We start from the raw sequence: 12,890 nt of genomic DNA on the forward strand, positions 1-12,890 counted from the left end.
AAACTGAAACTGTTATTCTTCTTATGAAGATGATTATCAATTGCAGATTTTGGCTCTTAAATGGTTATGCAAATCTTAAAAGGCACACCAGTATATTTAGGCCGAAACCGGAGTGAAACTGGCATCACCTGCATCAGACTTAAAAAAACAATGGTATTGATTTATTGTTGGTAAAAAACAATATTATTGTTTAATTGTAGGTAAAAAACAATATAATTGTTTTTTAAGGAATTAGGATATCAAGCGTGAGATAATTTCGTAGTTTGTCAAACATCTGTCTAGAAGACAGATCTGGTCAGTCTGGGCATTATTTCTCTGTAAAAGGTTATATTTATTTTCTTGAAATGCCTATTTTTTGGCTAAATCTTTACGTGGATTTGAAAGTGTGTTGCACACGCAACCAAATTTGAATCTGCGGCTTAGCTGAAAACATATATTATACTGTATTAACCCTTGACCAAATGCTTAAAAAAGGCGATCAGCTTTTTTCCTTGAACTCATTTAACAGAATTAAAAATATGTTAAAAGGTTAGAATCGTGCATAGGACGGTTTTCATCATTCTTTACAATTACATCTATCAACGATGTTTGATGCATCGCCAAAGCGTTTGTCAATATGGACAACACAGATGGTTTTGTTTCCGACCTAGAAGGCTTTTTCGAAGTCAATTATAATGACCTTGCTTGCCAGCTCTGCCTTGCCCAAGAGTGTGAGCATGTCTTCATTCGCCAACCAGTGACAGTGGTAGCAACAATGATTTATGATAATTGATATTGCATTTAGCGACACAGCCTGATCGGTCAGCTGGGCCTGAGACTGTTGTTTGTTGAGGCGACGAGTCATGTGTGACACAACAGACTGTTCGGTAAGTTTGCCCTGAGTCTGTTGTTGGTTTTGGCGACCATTCTAGTTTGACACAGCAGTTTAATCAGTCTGATGGCCCTAAGTCTGATTTTGGTCGTGTCGACAATAATGTTGTGACAGAACAAGCTGATCGGTCGGATGGCTCCTAGTATGCTGTTGGTTCTTTAATCCAGTCTGGTGTTACACAGCAGGCTGGTTGCTCGATTGGTTGGCTTCGAGTATGATGTTGGTTCTGGCAAGCAGTCTGGTGTGGCACAGCAGATTGGACATTCGGTTAGCTCCGAGTATGTTGTTCATTCTGGCGACAAGTCTAGTGTGGCAATGCGGACTGGTCTATCGATTTGCCTATAGTCTGTCAAAGGCTGTGGCGAACAATCTGGTGTTGTACAGCAGGCTGGCCATCTAATCGACCAAAAGGCAAAACGAAGCTGTAAAAGACAAAGAAGGTTACGACAGTCGGCAAGAAATGTAAAACTGGTCTTAAATAAGACCAAACTAGCAATATTGCTTAAAGTTGGTTGTAGACAGATATGTTCAAAGCAGTGCCCTACTTAAATCAAAACAGATCAGAAAGAGAATAATTGTCATGAATGTTTTGGGTCTGCAATTTTTTTGAGACACGAGAGGTAAAAAAACACCATGAAAGTATATGTTTACGATTGATGGAGAAAAGATTGGCGCCTACCAACAATTTTCCATTGACACACTTGACATTCATGTTACCTCTTTTGCAAAAGTTATGCACAGACCTCCACCTTTGATCCACATTACGTGTCATTATAAATGAAAGAAACGCTGAAACAGGGCTTGTACTCCACAATTGGTCATGTTAAATGTTAAGAAACATATTATTATTATTATTATTATTATTATTATTATTATTATTATTATTATTATTATTATTATTTACCAAACTTATATAGCGCCCTTTTCATATACACTTTCAAAGGCGCTTTACAACGATATAATCTGATAGCTAACTACAAGCAATATCGTTAAAATACTAGAGAGCTTTTGAACAATAAATGTACAACATACTAAAAATATGAAACACAATAAAATGAAATGTGGTATTTAACTGGTCGTCTGAATTAAAAACAATAAATATCAATATCATACGATAAAAAAAATAGTCTAGCAAAACTTTGAAAAAAAATAAAAATGATATTAATATAATTTACGCCCGACATCTAAATTGCATTTATATATTGTATCAATAGTCTAAAACAGTTTACATAGGATATGTAACTGTACTAAAAGATCATGGTATTAAAACAGGTTGTAAAATTATGTTTAAAATCACATAATGGTCACACAGTCTTCGTGAATCACTGTCATAGATCATTCCTGGTAAAAATGCTACTCATACGCCTGTTTGAAATAGTGTGTTTTAAGTGCACGCTTGAAAGAACACAATGAATATTAAAAGTTGACCCCTTGTTGAATCACACTACTGTAGCCTATCTACGTCCAAATAATACTTGGATAAAAAACTCAATTTCGCCAAAATGTACACTCTGAATTAAGAACAGTGTGCTTTGATCATTTTTTGTTCTGTTAAGAAATCAATATAGGCATATTGTCAATACTCAGTATAACATTGCCTTTAACAAATCACTTAAAGACATATGTGGCTTTTGCTTTCAATACAGCAGTGTGTGCTCAGGGAATATACTCATAATACTTGAAGATGAATTTGACCGTCATAATCATAACAAAATATTAGCTCGAAATTCCAAGCATAAGCAGTGGCACGAATCTTTCCGTGTAGCTTGTTTTAATCTGAAGCAGGTAATACTTCTGTCTAAAGGTAATCATCCGGTGTTCACTAATGTGTCAGGAAATTGGATTGGACAAAATCGTAATCGTGACCCTGCTCTGGTACAGTATTATATTAATCGACTTTAACACTGTATGCCACACGTACATGCAGCGTGGCCATACACCGAATGAGAGTGACTCTGTCCATTTAGCAATTGAGGGATCTTGAAAGATCATCACAGCGGACTGCATATATGGAAATGGCAAGCCGTTCCAACCCATACTATGCTATTGAGGTTACCTGTGGGAATTTCTTTAAGGATCTATGTACCAAGGTAGTCAACCTTGAGTAACAAATGTCTACCTAGGCTAGGAGAGTTTTGTTTGAACGAAGAAAACAGTACATTCCTTGAACATTTCCTAAAATGTTGGCTCAACAATGGAAGCCTTATACCGTTTAATTCAGGAATCACAGTGTCTTTAAATTATTCAGTAATGCTTGATACTTGGCCATGTTTATTAATCACAACATCCAATGGAATCATTTATCTTGAGACAGAAAATTGTTCTAATGAAAATTCATTCATTTGTATGGACGATATACAAGGATCCGAGACATAGGATGTTGTAAAACCAAACGCAGACACAATTGATTACGGTTGGATACTTGTAGTTGCTATTCCTGTGGTAATACTGCCAGTTATCCTGGCAATATTGAAAAAAGTACATATATGCACATGCAATGTACTGAGGTTTCATTTATACATTGTTTCAGACGAATCAGACGAATCACGTACCTGACTCCTTTCCTATGAATGAGGATAATACCGCATCATGGCCTGTCCAAAAATAATAAAAGCCTAAATGACAAAGCATTGACAAACCTGGCACGACAATGATGATGATACTTATGATATGACTAAATTTTAAAGTTTAGAAAAGACGGGAGAATCATAATTGGGAAAAGAAATTATTTCATTTTTACTTTATATTTTGTGAAGACATTAATATTTTTTTCATGTTGTAAAATCTTAAATAAACAAAAATATATGATCTGTTATGGGTTCAATGTATTTAAGAACATTCATATCCTTTAATTGGAGAGAACTATTCTTTCTAAATGTTAAATCAATGCCCGGCTTTAAATGTACGTACCGACATCGTACATCCAGCCAGAAGTTTACCTATTTAGGTAAAAAGGGAAGCATATAATTGATAAACATAAAACACAAACTTATATACCTGACGTAACATTTCTGTTACGTTATATTGTTTGGACTATAATACATTACGTAAATGTGAGATTATATATTGAGCATCTTTACAGATTTAATAATTTATTTCCTTTTTAAGGATCAAACAAACAATATGATGTACGCTGACTCAAGTTATACAATAAACTATTTTATTTCATTCAAGCAAATCACTTTTCCATAAATAGGTCTGTGCATGAGTTTACATGCGAAGGTATATAGTTAGGTCTAAATCACATTCTTTGTAACATTCATATTTAAGTTATTGACACAGATATTTAATATAGGATACCGATGCCTTATCCATTTGCCCACAGGGCTAATTGTTTCAATGTCTATGATGACAAATACATTTTAACGGGTTCTTGCAAATATCAAGAAGTCCAATAGTTTCCGGATAAAGCAGATATGTCTTCAAGAAACTGACTGTTATGTTTAATTACATGTGTTTATATCATAATTCTGATTTTATCAGTGCCATTTGTTTTGCGCACTAACGAATTGTTTTACGCCGCGTTGTAATTGATATCCAACGTTCAAGCTGCTCATTTCAAGTACACAAATAATGTTAAACAAAGGCATATCCGGTTACATACCACAAGCGGATCCAGGGTGGGAAGGGCGCACACAGTGTGCTCTCCTCCTACAAAAATCGCCATATATATTGAAATGCTTTTGATTTGAATATTTCAGAAATCGTATAAAAAACCTCGAAAATGTACCATATTGGACTAGAAAATGTTATTGATATCATAGTTGAATACCCCAATCTCCCTTCCAAAAGTTTAAACCAAATCAATTTTGATTATCAGGGAGGGGCGCAAGGCAAAAGATCACGCCACTAAGTTAGCCCCCCCCCCTTTAACGACAAACCCTGGATCCGCCACTGAATACCATATATCACAAAAAGTGGCTTACATTACAATAAACAAATAAATGGAATATAATTTGTCAGTTTAAATTATAAATCTGCTGTTTTCACAACCTACCTTCGTTTACTAGGAGTATTGCCTCACATCGGCCCGGCATTTCATAATGACCAGTTCCACTGAAATGATAACAAATACCTGTTACACTACATTTTCATAGTATATGCATTCCCAGTAGTGCTGATTAGATCGACTGGAAAAGAACATAATGTGTATTTACTTAAGCATATAAAGTTCATTGAAAAAACATAAACAATATTACAAATAAAATATCAATAATTCTGGTATATATCTACGTCTGCTATTCACGTGACCATTGTTTTGACAAAGTAGAAAACAAACTTTCCGCAATGTCGGCCGGCGCATGTGACTTATTCATCTGTTTCATGTATAATCGGTATAAAAAGAGGTCGACTGTGATAAATTTGACTCTCGCTTTTTCATTGAATGGGAGCTGGAAAAAGCATGTGCGCAATATACATGTGGAGCGCCAGTTTGTGTGCGACATTAATTGTCAGGGGTTTGAAGAATATCATCTATATGACAATCTAGACTCCAAGTATTGCCTCCGGCTGTTCATGCACAAGTGGAACTGCTCAAAATAACCTTTTGGGACGAGAACGGAGGTCGACTTTGCACAATGTGACTCTCGCATTTTCATTGAATGGGAGCTGGAAAAAAGCATGTGCGCATGTATTGCACACAAGCTTGTATGCGATATTTGTTGTCAGGGGTTTGAAGACAGACACCATCTTTAGGGCAATCTTGACTTCCACTTTTGCCTCCGGCTGTTCATGCACAAGCGGAACTGTTCAAAATAACTTGATCATCCTCTTTAAGAGAAGATACATAGATAGTTACTTACTGTTAGTTTAGGCGGATAAAAATGATAGCGATGTTATTATGTTATTAAGTTCCTAAATTTTGTTTTGATTTGATTGACCTTTTGATCTCATTTTGTTGGGTTTGCAAAGAGAAAACATGATGTAATACTATATAATAATAAATGCTGCTACCAGTAAAATGCATTTGATTTCTTACGTGAAGATGTTTTGCTAACTTTGTTTCAACCCAATGTTCGATAAGTTGAGGTCAAATTTTATTTTGTGTGAACATGAACAGAACATATGTTCCAATTACGAATTATAAAAAGAAACTAAAAGACATACGCTGTTATCTTGTACTATAACGAACAAAACTTTGATTTTTCCAAACAAAACAACACAGCGTAACTAAAAACAAAGTAAAATGCGTGCGATATTTGCAGGGCAGAGCAATGTTTTATTTTACTTGTCCGACGTTGGCTTAAGATTTTACCAACTAAGCTGCATTTGTGACGAGAATATGTGTGTTACCGATTTATTAAAAAAAAATATTAGGTACACCGATATATTTCGATTTGAATAATATGTGATGATATAAACATTTTATAACTTAATCACTGAATAAACAAAAGCATCACATATCCGTTAGGTCTCTTCCACAATACAAAAGTAAGAGAAACATATGTTGTTCAACTTTTGAAAACATCTTTATGTTTTTGGTAAAGTTTTTTGCAAGGATAAAGTAAATATCGTTTATTTAGTGTTTTGGAATGTTAAGGAGTTGAGGTAATTGTATGAAGGAAGATTTTGTCAGAGTTCTTAACAGATATCTTCCAACAATGTCAATGCCGGTGCACTAGCGAATTAACAATGACGTCAAGTTTTCTCCAACTTTCTGTGCACCTCGCTGTTTCCGATTTGGTTTTACAGTCGTGTATCAATGGCTTGTTGGGCGGAGACTTGATTTGAAGACATATATTTAATAAACGTAAAATAACACAAACTAATATACCTGACGTAACGTATCCGTTATGTTATATTGTTTGGACTATAATACACTACGAAATTGGAAATTATATGCCAATACTAGGTTATATATTAAGCATCTTTACAGATTTAATTATTTACCTTAGTGATCAAACAAACAATATGACGTACTTGGACTCAATTTATACAATATAATATTATTTTTTTTAAAACAACAACAACAGCTTTTTTCCATTAATCGGTCTTTGTATGAGTTTAATTGCAATACTTCGTTGCAAAAGTTGCAGAAACAAGCTCAGTTTAAATACAAACCCGGTTTAATGGCACTGGGTAAACGCCAAAGACATAGAACATAAAATCATAAACAAGAAACATAGAAGAACATAGATAAAAGAAGGACTTTTCTATTAACATTAGCTATTCAACAATTTCCAAGAATGTTAACAATGCCCATACATTTGGATTCGTTTGAGTGTGAAGCATAACTTAAAAACATCAACAGCAATAATTTGGAAATATATCAAATGTTTACATGTAGGTAAATATGACCTTTAATCAATAAATTGTTTACAAATTAAACAGTATTCATAAAGTAAATTTATTATATTCATACGAAGTTACGATGCAAAATAGTATTATTCACAAACAAAATACATATAATTATATATTCAAAATCGCGCATTGCAATAACCGATTGAATTAAAGTATACACTCGAACTTTCTTGGCTTGATTTCATCGTTGTCTCGAGCTGGATGTTCCGGACCGATTTCTTTTGAGTCAGGGTAAACATAGAAATTTCCGAGACGCGCGATATTTCGCCGGTCCCGCGGAGTTCGAGCCAGCCGGTTTCGACCATTCCTAAATTACAACAATTACTTGAGTGATCATATATGATACCTTATTGATTAAACGTTGTTGGAATCAAGTATAAATCTATCTGCGGAAAATCGACTCAGTTATTGTCAGCGTGACAAGGAGCCAATACTTTATATTCTGTGCATGATTTACATTGACGACGAATGAAAACTGATCTCACAGAATGATACTTTAGATAAATGATAAGTCTATAATGAGTAGACCGATTTCTCTGTGTATTTCAGGAAGCGCGCGATGTGGAGGGCTTTTAAGCATTACGTCTGAGCGCATGCGTGAAAATCGTGATAAGGTGTCGCTCCATGTCGGAGCACACAAACCGGACAAGAAATGCAAGCTATTAGGCAAAAAGGTCCTCCTTCACTTTCGTTTGGTTTATGTTCTGTGCCCTTATGACTGTTTAAAAAGATGTTTGAACTGCTCATTCTTTGAATAATAAAGATGAAGTATGGTCAACATCTTGCCGTCGTCCTGCAATTATGTTCACATTGACGATATAAAAACGATAAAAAACGACATTGACGGGCATACTATAACATTTAATAAAAGTTACTATAAACAACATATTTAGAAAAAGCTACGACTGCTTACGTCTAAGGCATCATGCCTCATGTAACATGTAAATGCCAGTTTAAGCAGCTCAAAACTCATTTCCTCTGATAATGTCACATATATCAAGCAATGCCCATCACTCTTGGTAATATTTTCCTTGGTTTTTAAAAACAAACATATGAATGTTGGCACCGTACGCGGTGCTTTTTTCGTATTTTATGAAGATGAATAAATATATCAAGTCTGTTCCCACGTGTTACAGCCCGACGTGTACCTTGAGATATCTCGCAGTATCGATAATGTGACGTTCCATCCAATCTACCGCACGGAGACGGACAAGAAGACACAACATCCCAGGTTTTCTGTTAATTTAAATGTGTCCGAATATTAGATTGCATTGCATGTTGAGGCATACTTTGTTTTAAGTGAAATACGATAGAAGATCGGTGGATGTACTAATGAGCGGTTTGTACTGTGGTAGTATTCATTAGATATTCTAAAAAAGTATTCGCCTATGTCGATTTCTTAAAACGTTTATAGTCAGTTTTGAAAGAAAAGTACAAGTGTTTTGAAGAAAAGTAAAATAGTTTAGATATGAATAAATTCCTATATCATAGTTGAGAGAGAAACGTAAATTAAGAAAATGTTTTCTGCATATCGGCCCAGATTTGTCCCAAAAACAATACAATGTAAGGTCGTTTATTGTCTCATAATCGTGTGTGATATTGGTATCAAATTGAAGTGCTTAATTCCGGATACATGCTAGGGATTTAAACTCATTTATTTGTGTCTGTCATTTACCGGATAGTGTATGTTCCATGTCAGATGGCGTCCTTTCGAGATAGGTTTACAGCGTTTGTGTAATAGAGATTGGGATCGTCAGCTTGAGCTTGCAGTCGGGCACCACAGGTTAGAAACACACTTTATTTTGTCGTTTTTGTAATAGTCCGCCAGGTTCTATCCCGACGCCGAAGGAATTATTCACCCATCACGCTCCTAAAACGTTTATGATCCCCTTAACAAGACCAAGGTCGAATGATGGCCTTAAAGTTGGAGACATCTTAAGTGTCAATTTGCATGTGTCGTCATTGTCTTACTCCATTGGTAATGTTAAATGATAAACAGTTAGTGTATGTAAAATATCTTAGATGACCAAGATGTTAAACTCTTACCCATTGTCAGGTAAAGAAAACATATAAAATATAGCATTACTTTCCCCTGATCAATGCACACTGGTTTTCCTTTTAATGTTTTTCTTTACTATTAATTTCTATGAGGTTGTAATTGTCGAAGTGTCGATATGTCGTTTTCTTTGGCACTATAAGAGTCATAACACCCTGAAGTTTAATTTTGGTATTTTATAAGATGAAAGCGCATGCCTTTTCGTTTGTATAATACAAGTCATTGGACAAAGCTCATATCAAGTAAAGTATGTTGTTTAAGGTATACTGTAGGTTCTGTAAACTGTAATAGCCATCATGTATCGATTACCCAAATGAAAAAGAAATCGTATTTTTCACGATTGGTCATAGAAGAAATGCGTAAAGGCCATGTTACAATTTTGCACAAGAAAATGATAACAACACTACTATACGGTGCATCAAATTCAAGAATTATGTTAATATTTAAATATATATTTTGAATAAAGGCTGCAAAACATGATAAAAAACATGATACATAGTCACATTATCAGGATATAAACTTTGGATATAAACTTCCTGGCCATTGTTTTGCATTTATTAATCTAACCACACTACAAGTACAAAAGCATTGAACAGTGAATCAATGGAGTTATTTACAACATGAATTAGCGACCTAATCTGGTTTTTCGTTTAAATCAAATCTACAATAAATGATACACAAATTAAAAGAATTTACACGGCTTTTAACAAAGTAATGGCATTGTTTAATTTTTATTGTTTTTGATCAATACTTTAAACATATGAACCTTTAATGTATCAGATACATCGTAATCATTCTCACAACCATTACTGTTTACACTACTCTGAATATTGCTCAATATATCACGATCGTTAATATTTTATTTCATACATGTACTATATGTTGTTATCTTTATTACCATGAGCTAACATACATATATGCTTAAGTTAAATAATCATAATGATGTGTTCTCTTCTGTTTTGATAGCTCATTCATTGAGAACTTCCCGGAATAAATTCTTTATGAAAGTATTCTTTGAATGACTGTACCTAGTGTTTTTATCATTTCAGTGGAACTGGTGATTATAAAATGTTGGGCCGACGGGTAGTGACGCTTAGAGATCTTAATTCTATACAAAAGTAGGTTAGATGAATGATTGAAACCAAATAAATGCAAGTCCATATGGACAACTATAAGTATGCATGCACGTGACCGGATATGCCGCTTCTGCCTCGATCATAGGGCATCATTTTTGCAAAGACTTTTTTTCATTCCCATTACACGAAATACAAGCCTGGTATGAGAATATTAAGTTGTAAGGATATTGTCATTTGTGTACTTGAAATGAGCAGCTTAAAGTTGTGACCTACATAGTATGAGCTAAATTACAAGGCAGCTTAAACGAATTTGCTATCCTTCTACATAAAGCTAAATATAATGATCAAGCGGCATCTGGGATGCGAACCTTACAAACTGCATGTTTATAAGCTAGGCTTAAATATTTAGAAAAGCAGCTGACAATCGCAAATGGATTTCCAAATCGTCGATAATTTAATCGGCAGTATAAATATATTTACATAACAAGTTTTGTTATAACCGAACGGATATTTGACGGACAATCTATCAACTCTTAGTTCTTTAAGTTTTTTTCTCAACATTGTAGTAAAGCATTAAAACACGCGGTACTTAATCTTAAAGATAGGCAACACAATTCCGTGTAAAAATGAAGAAATACAATCAATCAGGAGAACATATTTTCTGGAATGAACTTCCATGGAACAGAATATGAAATTGCTAACAAAAATAGAAGGTTTCTCTGAAAGCCAATAATGTCTGTCCAAAATTGTATATTGTCTGTACGGCTCGAACTAAATGTAAAATCACACTGCCCGTTTCAAACGTCTTTACTCGTTTATTACTTCTTACAGACTCCTGCAATAGCTACAAGCTTCCTGCATGCATAGGCAAAAATTAATCTGACAGCATGCATTTCAATACAAAATATTGACTCCAAATCGTATCTAACCTTAACTAACTCGGTTTTTCGCACGTAATACGTAGCTTTTGTGGAGTGCAAGACGTCCAGTCACTAATTTTGGTAATATGATAATGCGCAAACCGTTTTGAAAACTATTGTTTCTAAATTGATTTTATAATTACAATGTGTTGTTAACAACATAATCATTGAAACAAGATGACATGTTTGTAGAAGAAGGAACTTAATAAATAGCAATATGTTTCAACAGACCTAACTTATAACAACTTTATATTCGCTTACCAATCAAATATCGAGTAAATTAGTACTCAAATATTGAGGGCATTAAAGACTTATTTTGCTTTATGAAAAGGCAGTTATTTTCGGATCAATACAAAACGACTAAGCTTGCAATATTTAAAGAGGTAATGACCCACAGCGTCAGACATTTTACAACATATTTTAAAATAAAATGTTCCGTTTCATATTTCAGATATGCCGTAAGGATATCGCAATTAAATACTTATATACGATTATTTAAAATGTTGTATTGTAAAGGTTTGATATAAATCATGTTTTTTTTCTCGTTTTCTTTGGTAAGAATTATTTTAGTATCCACACAAAATACGAATAACTTCAAAGACGAATAAATGGTTGTGATCATTTTTTTGTTTTTATTTCAGGGAAGGCCATTACAAAGAACTACCTCTTGCGCCGAAGAATGAAGGAAACAAGACAAACAGTATTAAAATCACAAAAACGGGTACATGCGCTTCTTTCAAGTGAGGTAACACAAAGTAAAAATATATGCCTTTTAAATATAATGAAGAGACATTGGCCTCCCTTGAATATAGGGCAACACTTTTTCAAACACATTTTGTTTCATTGCCAGTGTCAAAGAAAGAAATACATAGGACGTGAAGCCCTATAAAATTTAAGTTATAACGAAACAGTCATCGTGCTTGTTAATGCATTTTATCTCAAGATCTACCTTTTGTATTTTATAATCCCTTTTCAACCCTAAATGGCTCGTTTCAGGGTAGATTGTGACTACTCGCTGTTGGATTATGTCACAGGAGGGATGACACTTAACCTATACGTCGCCATAGACTTTACAGTATGCTAGTTCCCGGCTCTGTCTATGACCAAAATGTTTATTACTTTTAAAAGCGGCACAATGTAGCACGGGAAACATATTGAAATGGTCTTGACGTTCAACGTTCTTTTTAAGATAATGTCTGTAAAAGACGCGAGGGCATGTCAATTCATTTTTATTTACAAAATGCAATTGATTTGTTACTGTCATACATAATATCATTTATGTATATGTATATGTATGTAATACAATGTGGCATTGTTTCACTATGGACTTTGATTCTTGGTATTGTTTCACTATGGACATTGATTCTTTACATTCCCAATAACGTTCTTTACAACCAGTTTGATTTATATTTATGTATATATGTCATGTATCCATGTCATTGTGTCTTGTTCACTTCGATGTTGAAAAGCATTGTTCTGTTGCAGGCATCGAACGAAACACCCGAACAGGCGATGAGTCTTCACGATATCTCCGAAAATAAGGTTTTAAAAACGTTATCAAAAGTAGTATCTAATAAATTGATTGATATTGACAGGAGAAATTAATTTAAGGACAAAGTCATGAAAATGGCGGAGGAAAATTCAAATATGTTTTTGAAACTTCGAAA

General features: G+C 34.2%; 1 pseudogene; it reads left to right on the forward strand.

The window, feature by feature from the left end:
* Positions 1–842: 842 nt before the first annotated feature.
* On the forward strand, positions 843–12,307 carry LOC128237672 (copine-9-like; annotated as a pseudogene).
* Positions 12,308–12,890: the final 583 nt, after the last annotated feature.

Source organism: Mya arenaria, chromosome 6, assembly GCF_026914265.1.
Source record: "Mya arenaria isolate MELC-2E11 chromosome 6, ASM2691426v1".
In the NCBI taxonomy this organism is placed as follows: domain Eukaryota; kingdom Metazoa; phylum Mollusca; class Bivalvia; order Myida; family Myidae; genus Mya; species Mya arenaria.